The sequence below is a fragment of the Salmo salar genome, unplaced genomic scaffold, assembly GCF_905237065.1.
Source record: "Salmo salar unplaced genomic scaffold, Ssal_v3.1, whole genome shotgun sequence".
Classification (NCBI taxonomy): Eukaryota; Metazoa; Chordata; class Actinopteri; order Salmoniformes; family Salmonidae; genus Salmo; species Salmo salar.
In genome coordinates this window covers 21,664-41,657 of record NW_025547485.1, presented here as the reverse complement: position 1 = coordinate 41,657, position 19,994 = coordinate 21,664, and the positions used below count along the sequence as shown (strand labels likewise).

Here is a 19,994-nt window from a genome sequence, read left to right as displayed (position 1 = left end):
CTCTAGTGACCATGCTGTGCAGGCTGAGATCGCCCTCTAGTGGCCATGCTGTGTAGGCTAAGATAACCATCTAGTGGCCATGCTGTTCAGGCTGAGATCGCCCTCTAGTGGCCATGCTGTGTAGGCTAAGATAACCATCTAGTGGCCATGCTGTTCAGGCTGAGATCGCCCTCTAGTGACCATGCTGTGTAGGCTGAGATCACCATCTAGTGGCCATGCTGTTCAGGCTGAGATCGCCCTCTAGTGGCCATGCTGTTCAGGCTGAGATCGCCCTCTAGTGGCCATGCTGTGTAGGCTGAGATCACCATCTAGTGGCCATGCTGTTCAGGCTGAGATCACCCTCTAGTGACCATGCTGTGCAGGCTGAGATCGCCCTCTAGTGACCATGCTGTGTAGGCTGAGATCACCCTCTAGTGGCCATGCTGTGTAGGCTAAGATAACCATCTAGTGGCCATGCTGTGCAAGCTGAGATCGCCCTCTAGTGGCCATGCTGTGTAGGCTGAGATCACCCTCTAGTGGCCATGCTGTGTAGGCTAAGATAACCATCTAGTGGCCATGCTGTGCAAGCTGAGATCGCCCTCTAGTGGCCATGCTGTTCAGGCTGAGATCACCCTCTAGTGACCATGCTGTTCAGGCTGAGATCACCCTCTAGTGGCCATGCTGTGCAGGCTGAGATCACCATCTAGTGGCCATGCTGTGCAGGCTGAGATCGTAATCTAGTGACCATGCTGTGTAGGCTGAGATCACCCTCTAGTGGCCATGCTGTGCAGGCTGAGATCACCCTCTAGTGGCCATGCTGTTCAGGCTGAGATCGCCCTCTAGTGGCCATGCTGTGTAGGCTAAGATAACCATCTAGTGGCCATGCTGTTCAGGCTGAGATCGCCCTCTAGTGGCCATGCTGTGTAGGCTAAGATAACCATCTAGTGGCCATGCTGTGTAGGCTGAGATAACCATCTAGTGACCATGCTGTGCAGGCTGAGATCGCCCTCTAGTGGCCATGCTGTTCAGGCTGAGATCGCCCTCTAGTGGCCATGCTGTTCAGGCTGAGATCACCCTCTAGTGGCCATGCTGTGCAGGCTGAGATCACCCTCTAGTGGCCATGCTGTGCAGGCTGAGATCACCCTCTAGTGGCCATGCTGTGCAGGCTGAGATCACCCTCTAGTGGCCATGCTGTTCAGGCTGAGATCGCCCTCTAGTGGCCATGCTGTTCAGGCTGAGATCACCCTCTAGTGACCATGCTGTGTAGGCTAAGATAACCATCTAGTGACCATGCTGTGCAGGCTGAGATCACCCTCTAGTGGCCATGCTGTTCAGGCTGAGATCGCCCTCTAGTGGCCATACTGTGTAGGCTGAGATCACCATCTAGTGACCATGCTGTGTAGGCTGAGATCACCATCTAGTGGCCATGCTGTTCAGGCTGAGATCACCCTCTAGTGGCCATGCTGTGCAGGCTAAGATCGCCATCTAGTGGCCATGCTGTGCAGGCTGAGATCACCCTCTAGTGGCCATGCTGTGCAGGCTGAGATCACCCTCTAGTGGCCATGCTGTTCAGGCTGAGATCACCATCTAGTGGCCATGCTGTGCAGGCTGAGATCACCCTCTAGTGGCCATGCTGTTCAGGCTGAGATCACCATCTAGTGGCCATGCTGTGTAGGCTGAGATCACCCTCTAGTGGCCATGCTGTGTAGGCTGAGATCACCCTCTAGTGGCCATGCTGTGTAGGCTGAGATCACCCTCTAGTGGCCATGCTGTGCAGGCTGAGATCACCATCTAGTGGCCATGCTGTGCAGGCTGAGGTTCTTCTACATTCACACAACTAAATTCACTTCAACATTCAATGTGATTCTTTCTCATCCAGTCAGTAAATTAACAAAGCATTCTTTTATTAACGACATGTCTGACAAATCAGGCAACGAATCAGCAAACTGATCACAATACTGTAGCAGTATCTTACATCTACACAAAAGAGGCCAGACTGTGTACACAACACAATACTAATCAAAATACTGTACACAGTAGTACATACAGCATCTGAGACTCCAGTTTAAGGGTCACATTTCATGACCTCTCTGAGGCAGACGGTGGCATAGCAGGAAGAGTCCAGGTCAAAGTTCAACGTCAAACTAGGCGTGTCTGTGTCAGGGTACAGCACCGTTGACTCCCCTCCTCTCTGCCTCTCCAGACCTCCAGGTCTAGTTGTGTCTGTGTCAGGGTACAGCACCGCTGACTCCCCTCCTCTCTGCCTCTCCAGACCTCCAGGTCTAGTTGTGTCTGTCTCAGGGTACAGCACCGCTGACTCCCCTCCTCTCTGCCTCTCCAGACCTCCAGGTCTAGTTGTGTCTGTGTCAGGGTACAGCACCGCTGACTCCCCTCCTCTCTGCCTCTCCAGACCTCCAGGTCTAGTTGTGTCTGTGTCAGGGTACAGCACCGCTGACTCCCCTCCTCTCTGCCTCTCCAGACCTCCAGGTCTAGTTGTGTCTGTGTCAGGGTACAGCACCGCTGACTCCCCTCCTCTCTGCCTCTCCAGACCTCCAGGTCTAGGTGTGTCTGTGCCGGGATGCTGTGGTACCGCTCCACTAGCCTGTGACTTTCCATTACACTCCTGCTGCCTCTCCCCAGCTCTCTGGCCCTGCTCCAGCCTGTAGGTCAGGTTATGTGGGATGGCCAGTAAGGGACGGTAGCAGCCAGGGAGGTTCAGTTTGAGAGGAGTGACTCTGAAACGACAGCTCTGTAGTCCGTCCCTCGCCAGTCTCTCCTGGTACCAGCCCCCTACAGGGTTCTCTGGGTACTTCACACTGTTGCCAAGCATGGGAAGAACCACCTGATGGAAGAGCACAGCAGAAGTGAACAATGGATTCAATAGAATCATAACCCATTTGATTTGTGTAGTGTTTTGTGGATGTAGGTTCCACCGGGCTCGGCAACGCACTCAGACAACACACCCATGTTTGCAGAGTAGATTAATAGTTAAAATGGTACAAGGTACTGTAGAACAGGGGAGTGGACAGGTGTGTGTGTGTGTGTGTACATACCTGTCCTAGTGAGTAGACTTCCTCCTCCTCCTCTGCAGCAGTAACAACATGAATCTGGGGGAGTAGAGAGTGCCAAGGTCCATCTCAGTACCATCTTTATGACTGGTTCAATCTCAGTGAGAGAGTATCACTAGGTGTCATACTCAAAGATAGAGCCTAGTGGCCAACTCTCTAGCACCGATTAAAAATGATTTACACAAGTGACTTTGACTGTTTATTTGACTCTGTTATTAAGTCATCCTGTAACTGAACTACCTGAGGTAAGCTGGTTTCTCCCGCCTCTATCCCCTCCTCTCCCCTCTGCTTCCAGACCAGATCTCCCTGCCTGGCCCTGTGGCCCAGCGTGGTCAGCCTGTGTGCAGCCGCCTCGTTCCAGACCCGGCTGCAAATCAAAACAATCTTTATTGATATAGTATACTTCAAACAAAGTGAGTGAAGAGGAAGAAGGAAATGCAAATGAAAGTAGGAATACAAATAGAACCATAAAGAATAAAGGATTCAGAATATTTAAAGCAATAAAACAGGTGATATAAATCCCAGACCTGCAGTATGCGTGGGGGTAGAAGACCCTCATCCCATGGGGCAGGCTGAGCCAGGCACGGGTGCAGCCCTCTGGGCCTGTCCCATAAGCGATGTAGGGCCCTCAGCATCATCCTCTCTCTGGCCTTGGACATGGGCATCAGAGACAGGGCCTCCTTGGCATTATCTGAGGAGATGAGGGAGGAGAGGGGTGGAGGAACAGGGTTAGAATGGAGAAGAGTAGAAAATTATTTTTTTTCTACTGTATTATTGACTGTATGTTTGTTTATTCCATGTGTAACTCCGTGTTGTTGTATGTGCCGAACTGCTTTGCTTTATCTTGGCCAGGTCGCAGTTGTAAATGAGAACTTGTTCTCAACTAGCCTACCTGGTTAAATAAAGGTGAAATAAAAATATTTAAAAAATGTATCTGAAAAAGGTTGGGGCCATAAAAACAGAGAACATGGTAAACAGGAAATGGTGACTAGTGTAAACAGGAATTTCTCACCAGTCTGGAGGAAGTGTCTCTTGGCAACGTTCTGAGAGTCATCACCCTCTTCTGGTGTGAAGAACAGACGGACAGCTGCCACCTGAGACACATGAAAGACAACCCACACCACAAGTCAGACAGAACAAATACAAACACTGACATCCAAAGTTTCTTGTAATATAAGAACACAGAAGACCTAAATGTACCATTTCCTCTTTGAGCAGGGGCCAGTCCGACGCAGTCAGACTGAACACTCTGTCCAGTCCCAAACCTCTGAGGTCCATAGTAGTTCACAAACCCCTTGACCTAAAAGAATTGACATTTAATAACGTCTCACTACAGATCAGAGAACAACACTCCTCAATTACTCACAGTGCAGTGGAAATGACTATCAAAGTGCACCGAGAAATCTACATTTGTTTCCAAGTTTGGGTCTGGGGGCCAACAGGGTCTGATGTTTTTATTCAGCCAATCAAGCGCTTGGTGATTAGGTTGATTAGTTACATTGAGTGTTTCAGTGTTGGACTGGACAAAACCCTGCATCTCTCCAGGACCAGGGTTGAATGGAGGCCACAGAATAGGAGTGTCTCACCTGTCGTTCTCCACAGCCTCCTGCACCAGTGAGTCCAGCTCCATCAGTGTGCCATGACCCTGGTGTGGTCTCAGATCCCGTACCACCAGGTCAAAGTGGTTCCCCTGGAGTCTACCCAGATGAAGAGGCTCAGAGACGGAGCGGATGGAGGAGAGGACCACCCCCCTCTTCTCAAACTCACTGGTCTTCTCTCTCAGCCTGACAACACACATCCCTCCCATCAGCACTAGTCTGACCGGTCCCAGTGGACAGTGAACTCACTGGACTAGCATGTTAGAAATGCATGAATGTGGTGGTGGATGAGTTGAGTCTGCCCCCAATAGAATGTAGCACTTTGTAAATATCCATCATTATCATCAAACCATAGCCAAGGATAGCCTGGTGGTCCAGTCTGTTAGTGCTTTAGTCAACTCTCTGTTTGTAGTCTAGGGAGTTGACCACAGCACATAGGCTAAGCCAAGGACTTTGAATGGAAACAGCAACACATTCTATCTAACAACTGTACTGTATCTACCGTTGTGGTGAGATCTTCTTCACCACCATGGACTGGTAGGTGACGGCCCTCTTGTCCTTGATGCCAGCGTAGGTGAAGTCAGAGGGCAGCACCCCCAGGACAGCTGCCATGTAGCTGATAGCCTCCAGAGTCTCTTGGTTCTCCTTCCTCAGAGTGAACGCTGCAGTGGGAGGAAACCCATGACAACAGTATCCACACTAACTTCCTAGATTACAGGCCCAACACATTGCTTCATTCTAAGTAGTATGCAAGTATGGCCAAGGGAATAGAGTGTTATGAGTGGGATGAGGTTGGTCTTAGACACTGATTTAAGGTCAGTTTTGTGGGGTCCATGTTCAGGATTTGGGGAGGATAAATCAAAGGATACATTTATTTGTCATGTACAGTTTAAAGCAGATATAAACAGTGAAATGCTTACTTGCCATGCTTACTTGGGCTAATAACATTCTTCTTGCTGTACATACAGCATCATAAGAGAAAAACATATCAAGTAGGAGAGAGAAATAGGAGAGACAGAGTAAACAGAGAGAGATATAGGAGAGAAACATAGTCTGTGAAGTTCTCTATAGACCTCTCACCTGTATAGACCTCTTCATCTTTACTCTCATCAGCCGTCCTCTTCCTGGGTTTCCCTTTTTCTCTCAACCTCACCGTAATGGCTGTAGTCTTCTGCTGCTGGTCACTGAAGCTCTTGGTCTCCACCAGTTTACCAAACCGTCTACTGAGGAAGTGGTGCACTGCCGTCCTGTGCTCCTTACTGTCATCACCCCTGAACGTGTACACAGAGTTAGGCATCTTGGTGTCGATGAACCTGATAAAGTCTTCGGCCTCCTCCTCAGAGACCAAACCTGATAGGAGCTTAAAGGCAGGGTCCTCCTTAACCCTGATCTCTGATTGGTTGGTTACTGTCAACAGGAAGGGAAAGTTGTGTCGGACAGCACGGTGAACGTTAGCTCTTTGGTGTTTGTCTGGGAATGAACCCAGGGACAACTCTTGATTGGCCATCTTCTTCTCACTGCCATTGGATGATTCTTGGTTGGCCAGATTCTTCTCAACGCCATCATTGGGACTTGATGACACCTCTCTCAATAAAGCAGTGAACTGCTCTAGCTCTTCACAGGCAACCTGACCCAGTATCATTCTCAGGTCAAAACAGTCTTGGCTGGCGGTGGATGTGATGTCACCATTCTGACCGGGTCCAGGTTCTGAATCCACATCCTTTACAACCGGAGGACAATTCTCTTCTTTGAGGTTGTGTTGATGTTTTGGGCTAATAATATTTGTCTTTCCTTCAGACTTGGCACCTGGGCATGCCTCAGTAATGTTGGATGATTGAGGAACATCAGATACACTGGGTTTAGTAACCATCTGGCCATGGATGTCTATCTCTGTGACTACAAAGTCTCTGGTGGAGTTCTTGATGGTTCCATAGAACCCTTCATGTTCTGAGATGTAACACTCAGGGACACTCGGTGCTTCCTCCTTCATAGTCATGGTAGATAGACTGTCCTGTCGCAAAGAAAGGAATAAAACCAATATTACACCCCAAGTTATGTAAAATCAATGAATTGATAAGCAGAAGCCATGTATTAAGCCAGATTAACGGTTTTACCAGTTATGTAGTGTGAAGTGTCAGTGCTACAAAAGGTTTCATTTGCTAAATGAATCAATGTGACACCATAACACACTGTAACATTGTAGCTAGCTAGCGAACACTGTTAGGATACGTTACTGTTTACCAAGCTCTACCAACAGCGGGAAACATAGTATTTAAGAAATGTGTAATTTCACTTATATCATCTAATTATAAATGAATGCAATAATAAATGTCCTAAAACGAAACATTTCTAGCAATAAATGTCTAATAAACAAACACCTGTGCAACTATAGCATGAGATTGTAGTTCTTCCGCATCATGTCATGTGACAAGTTCTTAAAGGGAAAGTGCTCTTTTATTTGTCTCAAACAGTACTGTTCTTGTCTTCTGATGACTAATCACCTGTTAATAATTATATTGCATAGTATAGACTAGAGATACATCATAAGTAAATCATTAGCATTTTTTGACAAACAATTTGCATTTAAAAGGTCATTTCTGATTTGCTGAACTGTATGAATAGGCTACTCTGTATTTAAGTTATGTGAGTCACAGTAAAATAATGTTCTGAGATAAATGGAAAGACATTTTCATTAATTGAGGTCTACATTACTACAAAGGTTTATTACAGATTAGGCATGTAGCAGGTATGCCTTTAATTTGTATCATCTGACATCAGCTGATCTGCAGCCAGCCAACATTACTTATTAATTGTAATCTTTTATGTGCCAGGCCAAAGGTTTACCCTTACCACTAGTGCCAATGAGTGGGATTACAACGTGATGGGAAATGCAGATTTGGCCTACTATTTCCCCCCTTCACTGCCAACTCTATTCAGAGAGCAATGCTTTATTCAGTAAACTCACACCTCTCAGTGGTCAATAGGCTTGCATAGTAGTTCTGCTACTGCTACTAATAATAAATCAGGCAAGAAACACATTAGTGAATGTAATTTAAATATTTTAATTTATTTCATTTCCTTACACAATTTAATTCATAGAAAAAAAACATTTGAAACATAACATGATAGTTTCAACATACTAGGACTCCTTCAGAATTGCGTAATGTCATAGTAATCTAGTACAGGACGAACATGTCATAGTGGTTTGCCTTTTCATGGAATCAGTAGACAGATCCTCCATGACATTTTACCTGGGAATCACAGTCCCTTCCCTTCATTGTGGTTCTAATAAACATGACATGCATACACACAGTGTCACGTGGGGAAAGACCTGCAGCATTGTGGTTGAAAAGCATTGCATATTATGTGGGATTAATATCACTGATGTGAAATGCACAAACGAGCAACCCTGATTGACAAACACGTCTGCGTCTGAAATGGCACCTGGGTCAAAAGTAGTGTACTATATAAGGAATAGGGTGCCTTTTCTGATGGGCTCTGGTCAAAAGTAGTGCACTATATAGGGAATGGGGTGCCATTCCGGACGAGACCCAGGCACTCTCTCTCTCAAACAGACCGACAAACAGATAACGGTTGACACTCAACTGATTCAGGCTGTGACCTCTCAGTCGCAGATCACCATACACACATACAGTACATCACAGACCTAGAAAAATACTTTCTATAGGATTTTTCATTCTTCACTAAAAAGAACATGGAAAGAGAAATCACTAACTAGATTTTGGACTGACTCGTAATCATATAGTTGTTATGGACATGGTATTGGTAGTACAAATTAGATGCATACAGTAAAATGTATACAAAAGCATTAGGCTTCTTAACAACATCCACAGACCCACACATGGCCTCTCTTCTCTCCCAAATCAAGCTTCTACATCAGCATGGTGCTATTCATTAGGCACACCATAGCAAAACGTTTTCAAACATTTATCAGCAGAAAGCGAAAACAAGCTATTCTTACTGGACAAGTTTAGGTGGTCCCTCTCTGTTTTCTCCATTTAGTGTCACATGAATAGGACCCAGTCCTCAACTGTGATCCTGAAGGGCTAGCGGTTGTGGAACAACATTCTCTATTGATTGACTTTACACAACGCGTTACAGAACTGCTACAACATTGTCGGCATTGAATCAGCACTAATAACAAGGTGAAGTGGTCAGATCAGTATCACATGCTCACTAGAAAAACCACAAGGTCTTTCCTCTCATACCTCCAGCTCTCCAGAACCTCCAGCCCTCCGGAACCTCCAGAACCAGCATTGGGAACCATATATTTTAAAAACACATCCAGCTCTCCAGAACCAGCATTGGAAACCATATATCTTAAAAACATTCTCAAATAATATGAGAAATAAAATAACATTAGCTATAGCTCTAAAGGGAAATGTTCACGCTCTCTCTCTCTTGCTCTCTCATCATGAAAACACAGCACCTACTGTCTGTCTAAATAACATGCTACTAATGTAAGTAAGTTCACAGGTTTGAGTGTCATGGCTTATATTAGTGTGGTGGTCTGTGTGTGCATAGTTCATATAGGCTACAGGCTGGTTGTCTATGAGGTTAAAGGGCATTAGGAGGGATTCATGTCAATGGTCTATATCCTACATGGAACCCTATCCCCTATATAGTGCACTCCTTTTAACCAGAGCCCTATAGGTCCTAGTCAACAGTAGTGTACTATAAAGTGAATAGGGGGGCCATTTGGGACTCAACCAGATAAAGGGTTCTTATATACTAAGCGGAATGTTCCATTGTGGACTAAAATGGAGGGGTGTTTTATTAGTCTTCTTCCCCATCTCCTGGTGGTCTAGTGATCCGGCGCCCCCCTTTCTTCCCCGCGGGGCCTTTAGGTTTGGGAAAGGCCTGCTTGTGTGCGTGCTGCTTAGGGTGGACCTCTTCGTACATGAATTCTGCGGTGAGCTCATCACCGTTATCAATCTCCAGCTAGGGGAGGGAATCAGAATGCATCACTTAGTAGGGATACTTACACTAATAGGAATACAATAAATCACATCACTGAGGGGCATACTAGACTTATTCTATAAAAAAATACATTGCAGCAAAAATCCAGTCTACATTGGCATAATGTTACAGTATTTTCACAGGAGTGTTTTAAACTGTTGAAAGTCACTCATGTGACACACTGCAGTGAACCTCAGTTGTATTCATTAGGTACCAAATAATATGGGTTAACCCAGAACTAAAAGCCCACATATTTTTGGTCAGATGCTTATGTTTACACAGTCTGTCCACGAGAGATCAGGTTCCAAATGAAGAAAAAAAACAGACTGAAATGGATGGACTATCTGACTTGATATGAATAGAATGTGAAGTGCATTTTTAAATGTTCTGTTGCAAAACATTTAGCTACAGTGTGATATAATGAACATGACCCAGCTCTTACCTTTTTGGCTATCTGGATATGCAGGTTGTATAATGAACATGACCCAGCTCTTACCTTTTTGGCTATCTGGATGGACAGGTTGTATAATGAACATGACCCAGCTCTTACCTTTTTGGCTATCTGGATGGACAGGTTGTATAATGAACATGACCCAACTCTTACCTTTTTGGCTATCTGGATGGACAGGTTGTATAATGAACATGACCCAGCTCTTACCTTTTTGGCTATCTGGATGGACAGGTTGTATAATGAACATGACCCAGCTCTTACCTTTTTGGCTATCTGGATGTGCAGGTTGTATAATGAACATGACCCAGCTCTTACCTTTTTGGCTATCTGGATGGACAGGTTGTATAATGAACATGACCCAGCTCTTACCTTTTTGGCTATCTGGATGTGCAGGTTGTATAATGAACATGACCCAGCTCTTACCTTTTTGGCTATCTGGATGGACAGGTTGTATAATGAACATGACCCAGCTCTTACCTTTTTGGCTATCTGGATGGACAGGTTGTATAATGAACATGACCCAGCTCTTACCTTTTTGGCTATCTGGATGGACAGGTTGTATAATGAACATGACCCAGCTCTTACCTTTTTGGCTATCTGGATGTGCAGGTTGTATAATGAACATGACCCAGCTCTTACCTTTTTGGCTATCTGGATGGACAGGTTGTATAATGAACATGACCCAGCTCTTACCTTTTTGGCTATCTGGATGGACAGGTTGTATAATGAACATGACCCAGCTCTTACCTTTTTGGCTATCTGGATGTGCAGGTTGTATAATGAACATGACCCAGCTCTTACCTTTTTGGCTATCTGGATGTGCAGGTTGCTCTCCACAGTATCGATGAGAGGGTTCTTACAGCTGGAGTAGAGCATCCTCTCTCTGATGCTACATTTATACCCCGGCATGGAGTAGATGAACACTGCAACACACATAGGAAACCACTTTAAAATACCACCTTATCACATTGTTATTACATTTAAATAACATAATACAATTATGAATAAGAGTAGATCAAGCAAAATAATAATTGTGTGGTATAATATCAACGTATTAAAAAAACATGCCGTAATACAAAGTCTCTTCTCATAATGTTTTAATGTGTTGTCTTTACCTGTAGACTCGAGGTAGTCTCCCTCGTGGGAATGCTTGTACAGGAAGAAGTGGTATCGGGCTGCATCCTTGGGGATCCTCTTGGGCAGTTCCTTCAGTTCTGTAGGAGTGGTGCTGGACAGCTTGATACACTCATTCCTAAAATCTATCTCCTGTTGATACAGATGATGATGATGCATTTTTTCATAAACAATCCTCAATAAGATTTGTAATGTAAACGATCCAATACAATAAGGTTTTGAGTATCATGTTTCATGCAACATGGTGCCAGTAAGTTTGTGTTTTAGACATCACATTGTAGTCTTCTCTGGCAGTTATATGGCATTGTTGAATCCAGAAACATGCTAGTCAGAGACACCTACTGCTAATGAAACAACACAGTGATTGTCTGTCTCTGTGCTCCAATAAAAGGAGGTGAGACTGCCAGACAGTACTGACACTCACCAGCTGTACTTGTTGGTCCCATTCTCTCTTAACTGTTCCAGATACTGGGTGGCGTCTCTCTACTATACTATTATATACTATGATGTATTATACTATATCATTCTATACTATTCTATACTAAACTGTATTATTATATACTATGATGTACTATACGATATAATTCTATACTATATAATTCTATACTATACCATATTATTATACACTATGACGTACTATACTATATCATTCTATACTATATTATTCTAGACTATGATGCACTATACTATATTATTATACACTATGATGTACTATAATATATTATTCTATACTATGATGTCCTATACTATATTAGTATATACTATATTATATTATGATGTACTATACTATATTATTATACACTATGATGTACTGTAATATATCATAATGTACTATACTCACCAGCTGTACGTAGTTGATCTTCTTCTCTCTGAACTGTTCCAGAGCCTGGATGGCGTCTCGCTGCATAGGGAAGGCCACGCCCGTCAGAGTCTGCTGCTTAGTGTCCACACTGATGTCTGTCTGTACCTGGACGGACGGACACACGGTCACTTGGTGTTGTTTTAACTAAATCACCAGGCTTTCTTCCTGAGAAGGGCCTAGGCCCAGACTAATGGTCTGAAACTAAAATAACACAACAACAAAAACAGTAATTAGGTGTCACACACACTCTAAGACAACCCCAACATTGGTCACCAGGCTGTGGTTTGAGAAGGGCCCGGGCTAGTCTAGACTCACTACTATAACAGGAAGTCTATCCTTACCCCAATTTTGTATTTGTGTCACCAATCATTTGCAAAAGATAAACAGAAAGATACATTCTTGAAAAGGCACAAAAAAACATTTAACTTGAAAAAAAAAGGAATTGATAAAGCTTGTGGTGACAGAACGATCTCAGTGTGATATGAGATAAATAAACCGTTCTGAATAATATATCCAATAATAATAATATAATGATAATAATATCCAATAATAGTATAATGATAATATTATCCAATATAATATCAATACAAATAACAATAATTGAATAACATCAGTATGTAAAAGGTCTACACTGCCCTTTCATGTGTTAGTACAGCCCTCATAACATTCACACTCCAGATATATGATGTTCGGCTTGACTGAATGAAATTGCCACTGACCTGTTCATCTCTTGTACCTAAAGGATTGGGCTGCTGTTTTTTCATCCATCTACTTATTACAAGCAACGGGTCTCTCAGCAAATGAATAATAAATATCTGAAAGCCTCTTTACTCTCATGTAGATTAGTGGATAATCATCTTGCCCATACAGCTGGTGACTGGGAAGGGGATCTCAGTATAAACCTTCCCAGTTGGCTGAGGCTACTGTATTTGTGAGGGTGGCTCAATGAAATAGGCCTATAGGGCAGATGAAGAATGACCCTGTCCTTTTATGGAGTTATGATGGTGTATACACATCAAGCAATATAGTCTACGGATACCCTGGATTCCACATTTTGTTACGTTACAGCCTTATTCTGAAATTGATTAAATAATTTTTTCCCTTCTCATCAATGTACTGTACACACAATATCCCATAATGACAAAGCAAAAACTTGTTTGTACTTTGTTGAAACAACCCTAAGCACACAGCCAAGACAACGCAGGGCAGGGAAAAGTATCTGAATGTCCTTGAGTGTCCAAGCCAGAGCCCGGACTTGAACCCGATTTGAACATCTCTGGAGAGACCTGAAAATAGCTGTGCAGAAACGCTCCCCATCCAACCTGACAGGCTTGAAAGTATCTGCAGAGGATAATGGGAGAAACTCCCCAAATTACAGCAGAGTCTTCTTGGGTATGATGCTACAAGCTTGGTACACACGTATTTGGGGAGTTTCTCCCATTCTCCTCTGCAGATACTTTCAAGCTCTGTCAGGTTGGATGGGAGCGTTCTGCACAGCTATTTTCAGGTCTCTCCAGAGATGATCAAATCGGGTTCAAGTCCGGGCTCTGGCTTGACACTCAAGGACATTCAGATACTTTTCCCTGCCCTGCGTTGCTTGGCTGTGTCTTAGGTTGTTGTGCTGTTGGAAGGTAAACCTTCACCCCAGTCTGAGGTCCTGAGCACTTTGGAGCAGATTTATCAAGGATCTCTCTATACTTTGCTCCGTTCATCTTTGCCTCGATCCTGACTAATCTCCCCGTCCCTGCCGCTGAAAAACATCCCCACAGCATGACGCTGCCACCACCATGCTTCACCGTAGAGACGGTGCCAGGTTTCCTACAGACACAATCCTGTCTCGGAGCTCTACGGACAATTCCTTCAAACTCATGGTTTGGTTTTTGCTCTGACATGCACTGTCAACTGTGGGACCTTATATAGACAGTGTGTGCCTTTTCAAATCATGTCCAATCAATTGAATTTACCACAGGTGGACTCCAAGTTGTATAAACATCTCAAGGGTGATCAATGGAAACAGGATGCACCCGAGCTCAATTTACAGTCTCATAGCAAAGGGTCTGAATACTTATGTAAATAAGGTATTTCTGTTCTTATTTTTAATACATCTGATAAAGTGTAAAAAAAATACTTTTCACTTTGTCATTATGGAGTATTGTGTGTAGATTGCACAGTTTAAAAAAACATTTTTTATACATTTTAGAATAAGGCTGTAGTGTAACAAAATGTGGAAAAAGTCACGGGGTGTGAACACTTTCCGAAGGCACTGTAGTTATATTGACATAGGTAGCTACACTCCACCGACACAGGTAGACACACTCCACTCCACCGACACAGGTAGACACACTACACTCCAGCGACACAGGTAGACACACTCCACCGACACAGGTAGACACACTCCACCGACACAGGTAGACACACTCCACCGACGCAGGTAGACACACTCCACTCCACCGACGCAGGTAGACACACTCCACTCCACCGACGCGGGTAGACACACTCCACTCCACCGACGCGGTGACACACTCCACTCCACCCGACGCAGGTAGACACACTCCACTCCACCGACGCAGGTAGACACACTCCACTCCACCGACGCAGGTAGACACACTCCACTCCACCGACACAGGTAGACACACTCCACTCCACCGACACAGGTAGACACACTCCACCCGATACAGGAAGCTACACTCCACTCCACCGACACAGGTAGACACACTCCACCGGCACAGGAGCTACACTCCACCGATACAGGAAGCTACACTCCACCCGATATAGGAAGCTACACTCCACCGATACAGGAAGCTACACTCCACCGATATAGGAAGCTACACTCCACCCGATATAGGAAGCTACACTCCACCGATATGGAAGCTACACTCCACCGATATGGGAGCTACACTCCACCGATATAGGAAGCTACACTTCACTGATACAGGAAGCTACACTTCACCGATATGGAAGCTACACTCCACTGATAGGGGACCGAAAATCCCCAAAAGACCCCACAAGGACAGCAGAACAAGGAAAAGTCTCCCTCGTCGGGACATTTCCCACATCCCCATGAGGAGGACAAAGGCTATTTTAACCTTAGGGGTTAGGTTTGGGTTGCAATTAGGGTTAGGTTAAGAGGTTGGTGGTTAGATTTAGGAGCTAGGTTTAGGGTTACGGTTCAGGTTTCGGGTTAGGGAAAATAGGATTTTGAATTGTTGGCCCCCCACGAGGAAAGAAGAACAAAACGTGTGTGTGTGTGTGACATCATCACACCGATATGAATAGAAAAACGCCTCATAGTATTATTATGAATGCATGCAGCCAAGGGAATCTGGGGCAGAAGTTGGGCTGTTTAGTCTAGTGTGCAAACATATTTCCACTTCATTGATCTGTTATTGATTGCCTGCTGTAAATTGCTCTATGCCTCTCTCTCTCCACTAAAGCCTAATACATTTAAAAAAATCTAAACATGTCAGCTGCAAAGTCCTTGGGTGTGTTGTGGAAATTATTTTGTGTGTGTGTGTGTAAACTCTTAGAAAAAAGGGTTCCAAAAGGGTTCTTCGGCTGTCCTCATAGGAGAACCCTTTTTGCTTCCAGGTAAAACCCTTTTGGGTTTCATGAAGAACCCTCTTTTAAAGGGCTCTACAAGGAATCTAAAAGGGTTCTACTCGGAACCAAAAAGGGTTCTTCAAAGTGTTCTCCTATGGGGACAGCCGAAGAACCCTTTTAGGAAAAAAAAGTGCTATCTAGAACCTAAGAGTGTATGTACATCTGTGTGTGTCTCTCTACCTCACTCAGTTTGATCTGCCTCAGCTCCTCCTCAGCAGCAGTCAGTGGTTGTGGAGCAGCTTGTGCTATCAGGTACTTCCTGTACCCGCTCAGAGACACATCATCCTGGTGAAAGAGAGGACCGTGAGAGGGGTGAACTGGAACTCAGGGTCCACATTTAGAGTAGCAGTGCTTATATAGGATCGTCTCTTCACTCCCTCCCCAGCCTCTCCCCACTGCTGCAGAGAGTGAAGTGAATTTATTAAATCACTTCCTTGTTGTTAAATGACCCCACAGCTCTCCAAGGCATACATAATATTAATAATTAAAAGAAAGTTTAAAAAATTGCATTTTCTCAAAAAGCTATCTACTCTATTTTTTGTGTGGTGTTTAATTATTTAAATCGTTTCCTTTTGTTGTCCTTAAAAAGGATTTTATTTGGTTTTGCGTTGGATAATTTGTCATGAGAGAAGGAGGGACAGCATAAACATATCATGATGTCATCTAGCGACAAATGGAGCAACCAACAGCAACTTTCCTTGAAATATTATTGCCAAAACTGCAAGCCCACTTAGGCCAATAAGCCATAAAATAATGATGAGTTTCTTCAAATTCGTCAACATACCTCCACTGTGCCAAATATTTCATCTTTGATGTGTCCACCCCCAAACTCCTTCTTCAGTGTAGCTCTTGTAGCAGCATATAACATCTTCTGTCTAACCTATAGAAGTGGGAGGAATTCATGTTTTTAGTACTGCACTAACTGCTAAATATGACTGTAGATTGCAATCTAAACAAGAACACAATGCTATTTCATACAGACATCTCAGAAACATCGACCATTTTGGCTGTTTCATTGAGGTTTGGGATGGAAGCCAGGTTCATGCTTCCTGCTAGCTAACATTAGAATTGCAAATATGCTAGTTTAGCACAACAATAAGCTAGCCTTTTTGCTCAACAGTCTCTTCAAAATGTTGGCATTAGCTAAGCATAAATAAACACTTTTTCAATGGGGGCAGCATTTGACATACTTATATGAACCATAAGAGGATTTTCCCTCATCTAAAAACCTGTTTAAAGTAAACAGTTCTCTCACCCAGTGGTAAGGGTTCCTACTCTATAGTTAGCCAACCACAGACCAGATGTGTGTTTGAAAGCAGCACTGTGTGTGGCCTGTTACATTCTCCCTGCTGTGCATTACCTGTAGTGTGGACTAGACTGTGGGTTCGTAGTTCTCTAAATAGAGTCTTATTGTAGACAGTATTCTGGCTTATTAGACTATGGAATAAACAGAGAGACTTTTAAATGCCCTAACTGACACCATGACAGTTGTGTTAAGAAAGGTGAAACAGTTGCTTAAGTGAAGTAAAAACTGTCATGTCTATGGCATTCCAGAGGGAGTCTTGACTAACAAAAAAGAAGAGAATTTGCTCCCAACCAATATATTGATAAATTAATAAAGTCAGAAAAAAGAGATAAACATATCGACATACAGGTGAGCGGTCAGGTGACCAGGCCAGGAAGATCCACTCATATCCCTGGTTGTTAGTAGAGTCCAGCCTGTACGGAGGTAGGAGGGCATGTCCTCCTGTAGGAGAGGCAGCACATAGGCATCATACTCCTGGTCCCACTTCTTAGGCGCATGCTTGGTGCCTCCCAGCACCAGAGTCTCTGGAATAAGAACAAGGAGGGATATGGTGGATTTATTACAGTGATATACAATATGTAACTATGGGAACAGGTAAATATCAACATACATCAATTCTGTTCTGTCTTTTCAGGTAAGATATACAGTATCTGAGATTGCAGTGCAGTAAAGGCAACCAACCAACAGATATCTTACAAATGACATGAAGTGTAATAACTAGTACAGTACAATACAATAAAAACAATAGACATAAAGTACAATGCAATACACTACACTGCAATACAGTACAATACAATTCAGTACAATACAGTCTACTTTTCAGATCACAGTATGTCTTCAACATCACAGTAAATATAACCAGTCGTAACCAATCAACAAACTACTGAACTTATCTTTTTACCCATTGATCATGTTGCATACAGCATGGGTAGGGCTCATCTCTGATCAATAGGTGTGATTGAGTTGATCAGCTGTAGGCTAGGCAGGCTACATACTCACCCATCTCAATACGACCTTCAGCGGGCGATAGGCGCCGTTCCTCGCCTTAGCAAAGATCTCTTTCACTTCCTCCGCAGCTGTGAAGTCAAAGCAAGCCAAGCGGTCACCTTTTTATACACACACATCGGCTCAAGAGAGCGTTGGCTATTCATACAACAGGGACATTCAGGGAACACAAGCATGGGAATAGCCTATTACTTTATAATCACGTGTAGAATATACTGGTCAAATGAAATAAGGTTGGTGTGTTTATCAAAAAAGGTTTCAAGAAAAGATTAGTACAGGCAGTGATCTATCTTGGGTCATTGACTATAGTATAGAGACAGAGTAACGTCAAGTATTCAAGACGCATAAGAGCAAAACAAAAAATGCCTGACTTCTATAGGCGAATCAATGTACAGTAATTGTATAACACGTTGTCGTGCCATGATAAATAAAGATAGCTCTGATAGCCTACTGGCCAAAATAGATGACCCACATTTTACCAGCCAGTTGTTACGTAAAAATCGCACAGTTGCATCAAACGTTATCTCATCCCAACAACAAACAAACATCAAAAGGGCAACAGTAATCTTGGCCATAAATGTCACCCAGATTAATTTTAGGCATCTGATGAATGGGCGGCTTGTTCCCTTGTAAAAGACCTTTGAAACGAGGGTTACAGACCAGAGGCTGCTGCTGCAGCAGCACGGAGCTTGATGACAAACTGCTAGTGTTTATGCGGCGTAACAATCTCAGTTGAATCGCGCAGCACGACCATATTAGTACAACGCATCGCTGAATACACTTGTCATAGATTCTTCTCATTCGCCCAGTGCACCGTGAAGCCCGAAGCAACTTCCACAGAGCAGAAAGCACTGCTTATTCTCGCTGATGATGCAGAACGACACACATACAACATTATTTTCCCCTATGACTTTAATCCTTTTAAATGAAATCTGTCATGGACGACGATCGCATCGTCTATTCCGTTATGGTTTCAACGGCTGGAGACAATAAGCAAAAATGCGCGTATTTACCTTGTATGCCCGTTTGATGGGACATTATGCCTGTCTACTTTGCTTTAGATCGCCCGGGCCGGTAGATACTGAAGGGAAAGAACAAGGAAGAAGAAACCGAACTACAGTAACTTGACCTGCCTCTAGCTGTGATGTCATCACGCAGCAGCAACTGTATCATGTGACGATGGAGCAGTAACGCGCACGTAGTTGATACGTTCCAATGTTGAATACTACTACTATATTATCATTATTATTATTATTATTATTTCAGGTCTCTCTATGATACAGTGTTTTTCAATCATACATTTTTGGTTATGATGAGGAGGAGAATGTGAACGATTGTTAGACTTCCACAGAGCACCAACACACCAAACAGTTGAGGAGAGCACGACAAAGCCTATTCCCCCTCAGGAAACTAAAAAGATCTGGCCTCAGATCCTCAAACGGTTCTACAGCTGCAACATCGAGGCATCCTGACTGGTTGCATCACTGCCTGGTACGGCAACTGCTCGGCCTCCGACCGCAAGGCACTACAGATGGTAGTGCGTATGGCCCAGTACATCACTGGGGCTAAGCTGCCTGCCATCCACGACCTCTACACCAGGCGGTGTCAGAGGAAGGCCCTAAAAATTGTCAAAACCCCAGCCACCCCAGCCAGACTGTTCTCTCTACTACCGCATGGCAAGCGGTACCGGGCGTCAAGTCTAGGACAAAAGGCTTCTCAGCAGTTTTTACCCCCAAGCCATAAGACTCCTGAACAAGTAATCAAATGGCTACCCGGACTATTTGCATTGTCCCCCAACCCCCACCCCCTCTCCCCAACCCCTCTTTTACGCTGCTGCTACTCTCTGTTTATCGTATATGCATAGTCACTTTAACTATACATTCATGGACAGACTACCTCAATTAGCCCGACTACCGGGTGCGGGGGCACGTTGGCCACCCGGGCTATCTGCATTGTGTCCCGCCACCCCCCCACCACCCTCCAATCCCTCTTTTACGCTAGTGCTACTCTG

General features: G+C 44.1%; 2 pseudogenes; both read right to left on the bottom strand.

Moving 5' to 3' along the window:
• Window positions 1-1,862: 1,862 nt before the first annotated feature.
• Window positions 1,863-7,050, bottom strand: LOC123731900 (pseudouridylate synthase 7 homolog-like protein; annotated as a pseudogene).
• A 641-nt stretch (window positions 7,051-7,691) lies between these two features.
• Window positions 7,692-19,071, bottom strand: LOC123731901 (twinfilin-1-like; annotated as a pseudogene).
• Window positions 19,072-19,994: the final 923 nt, after the last annotated feature.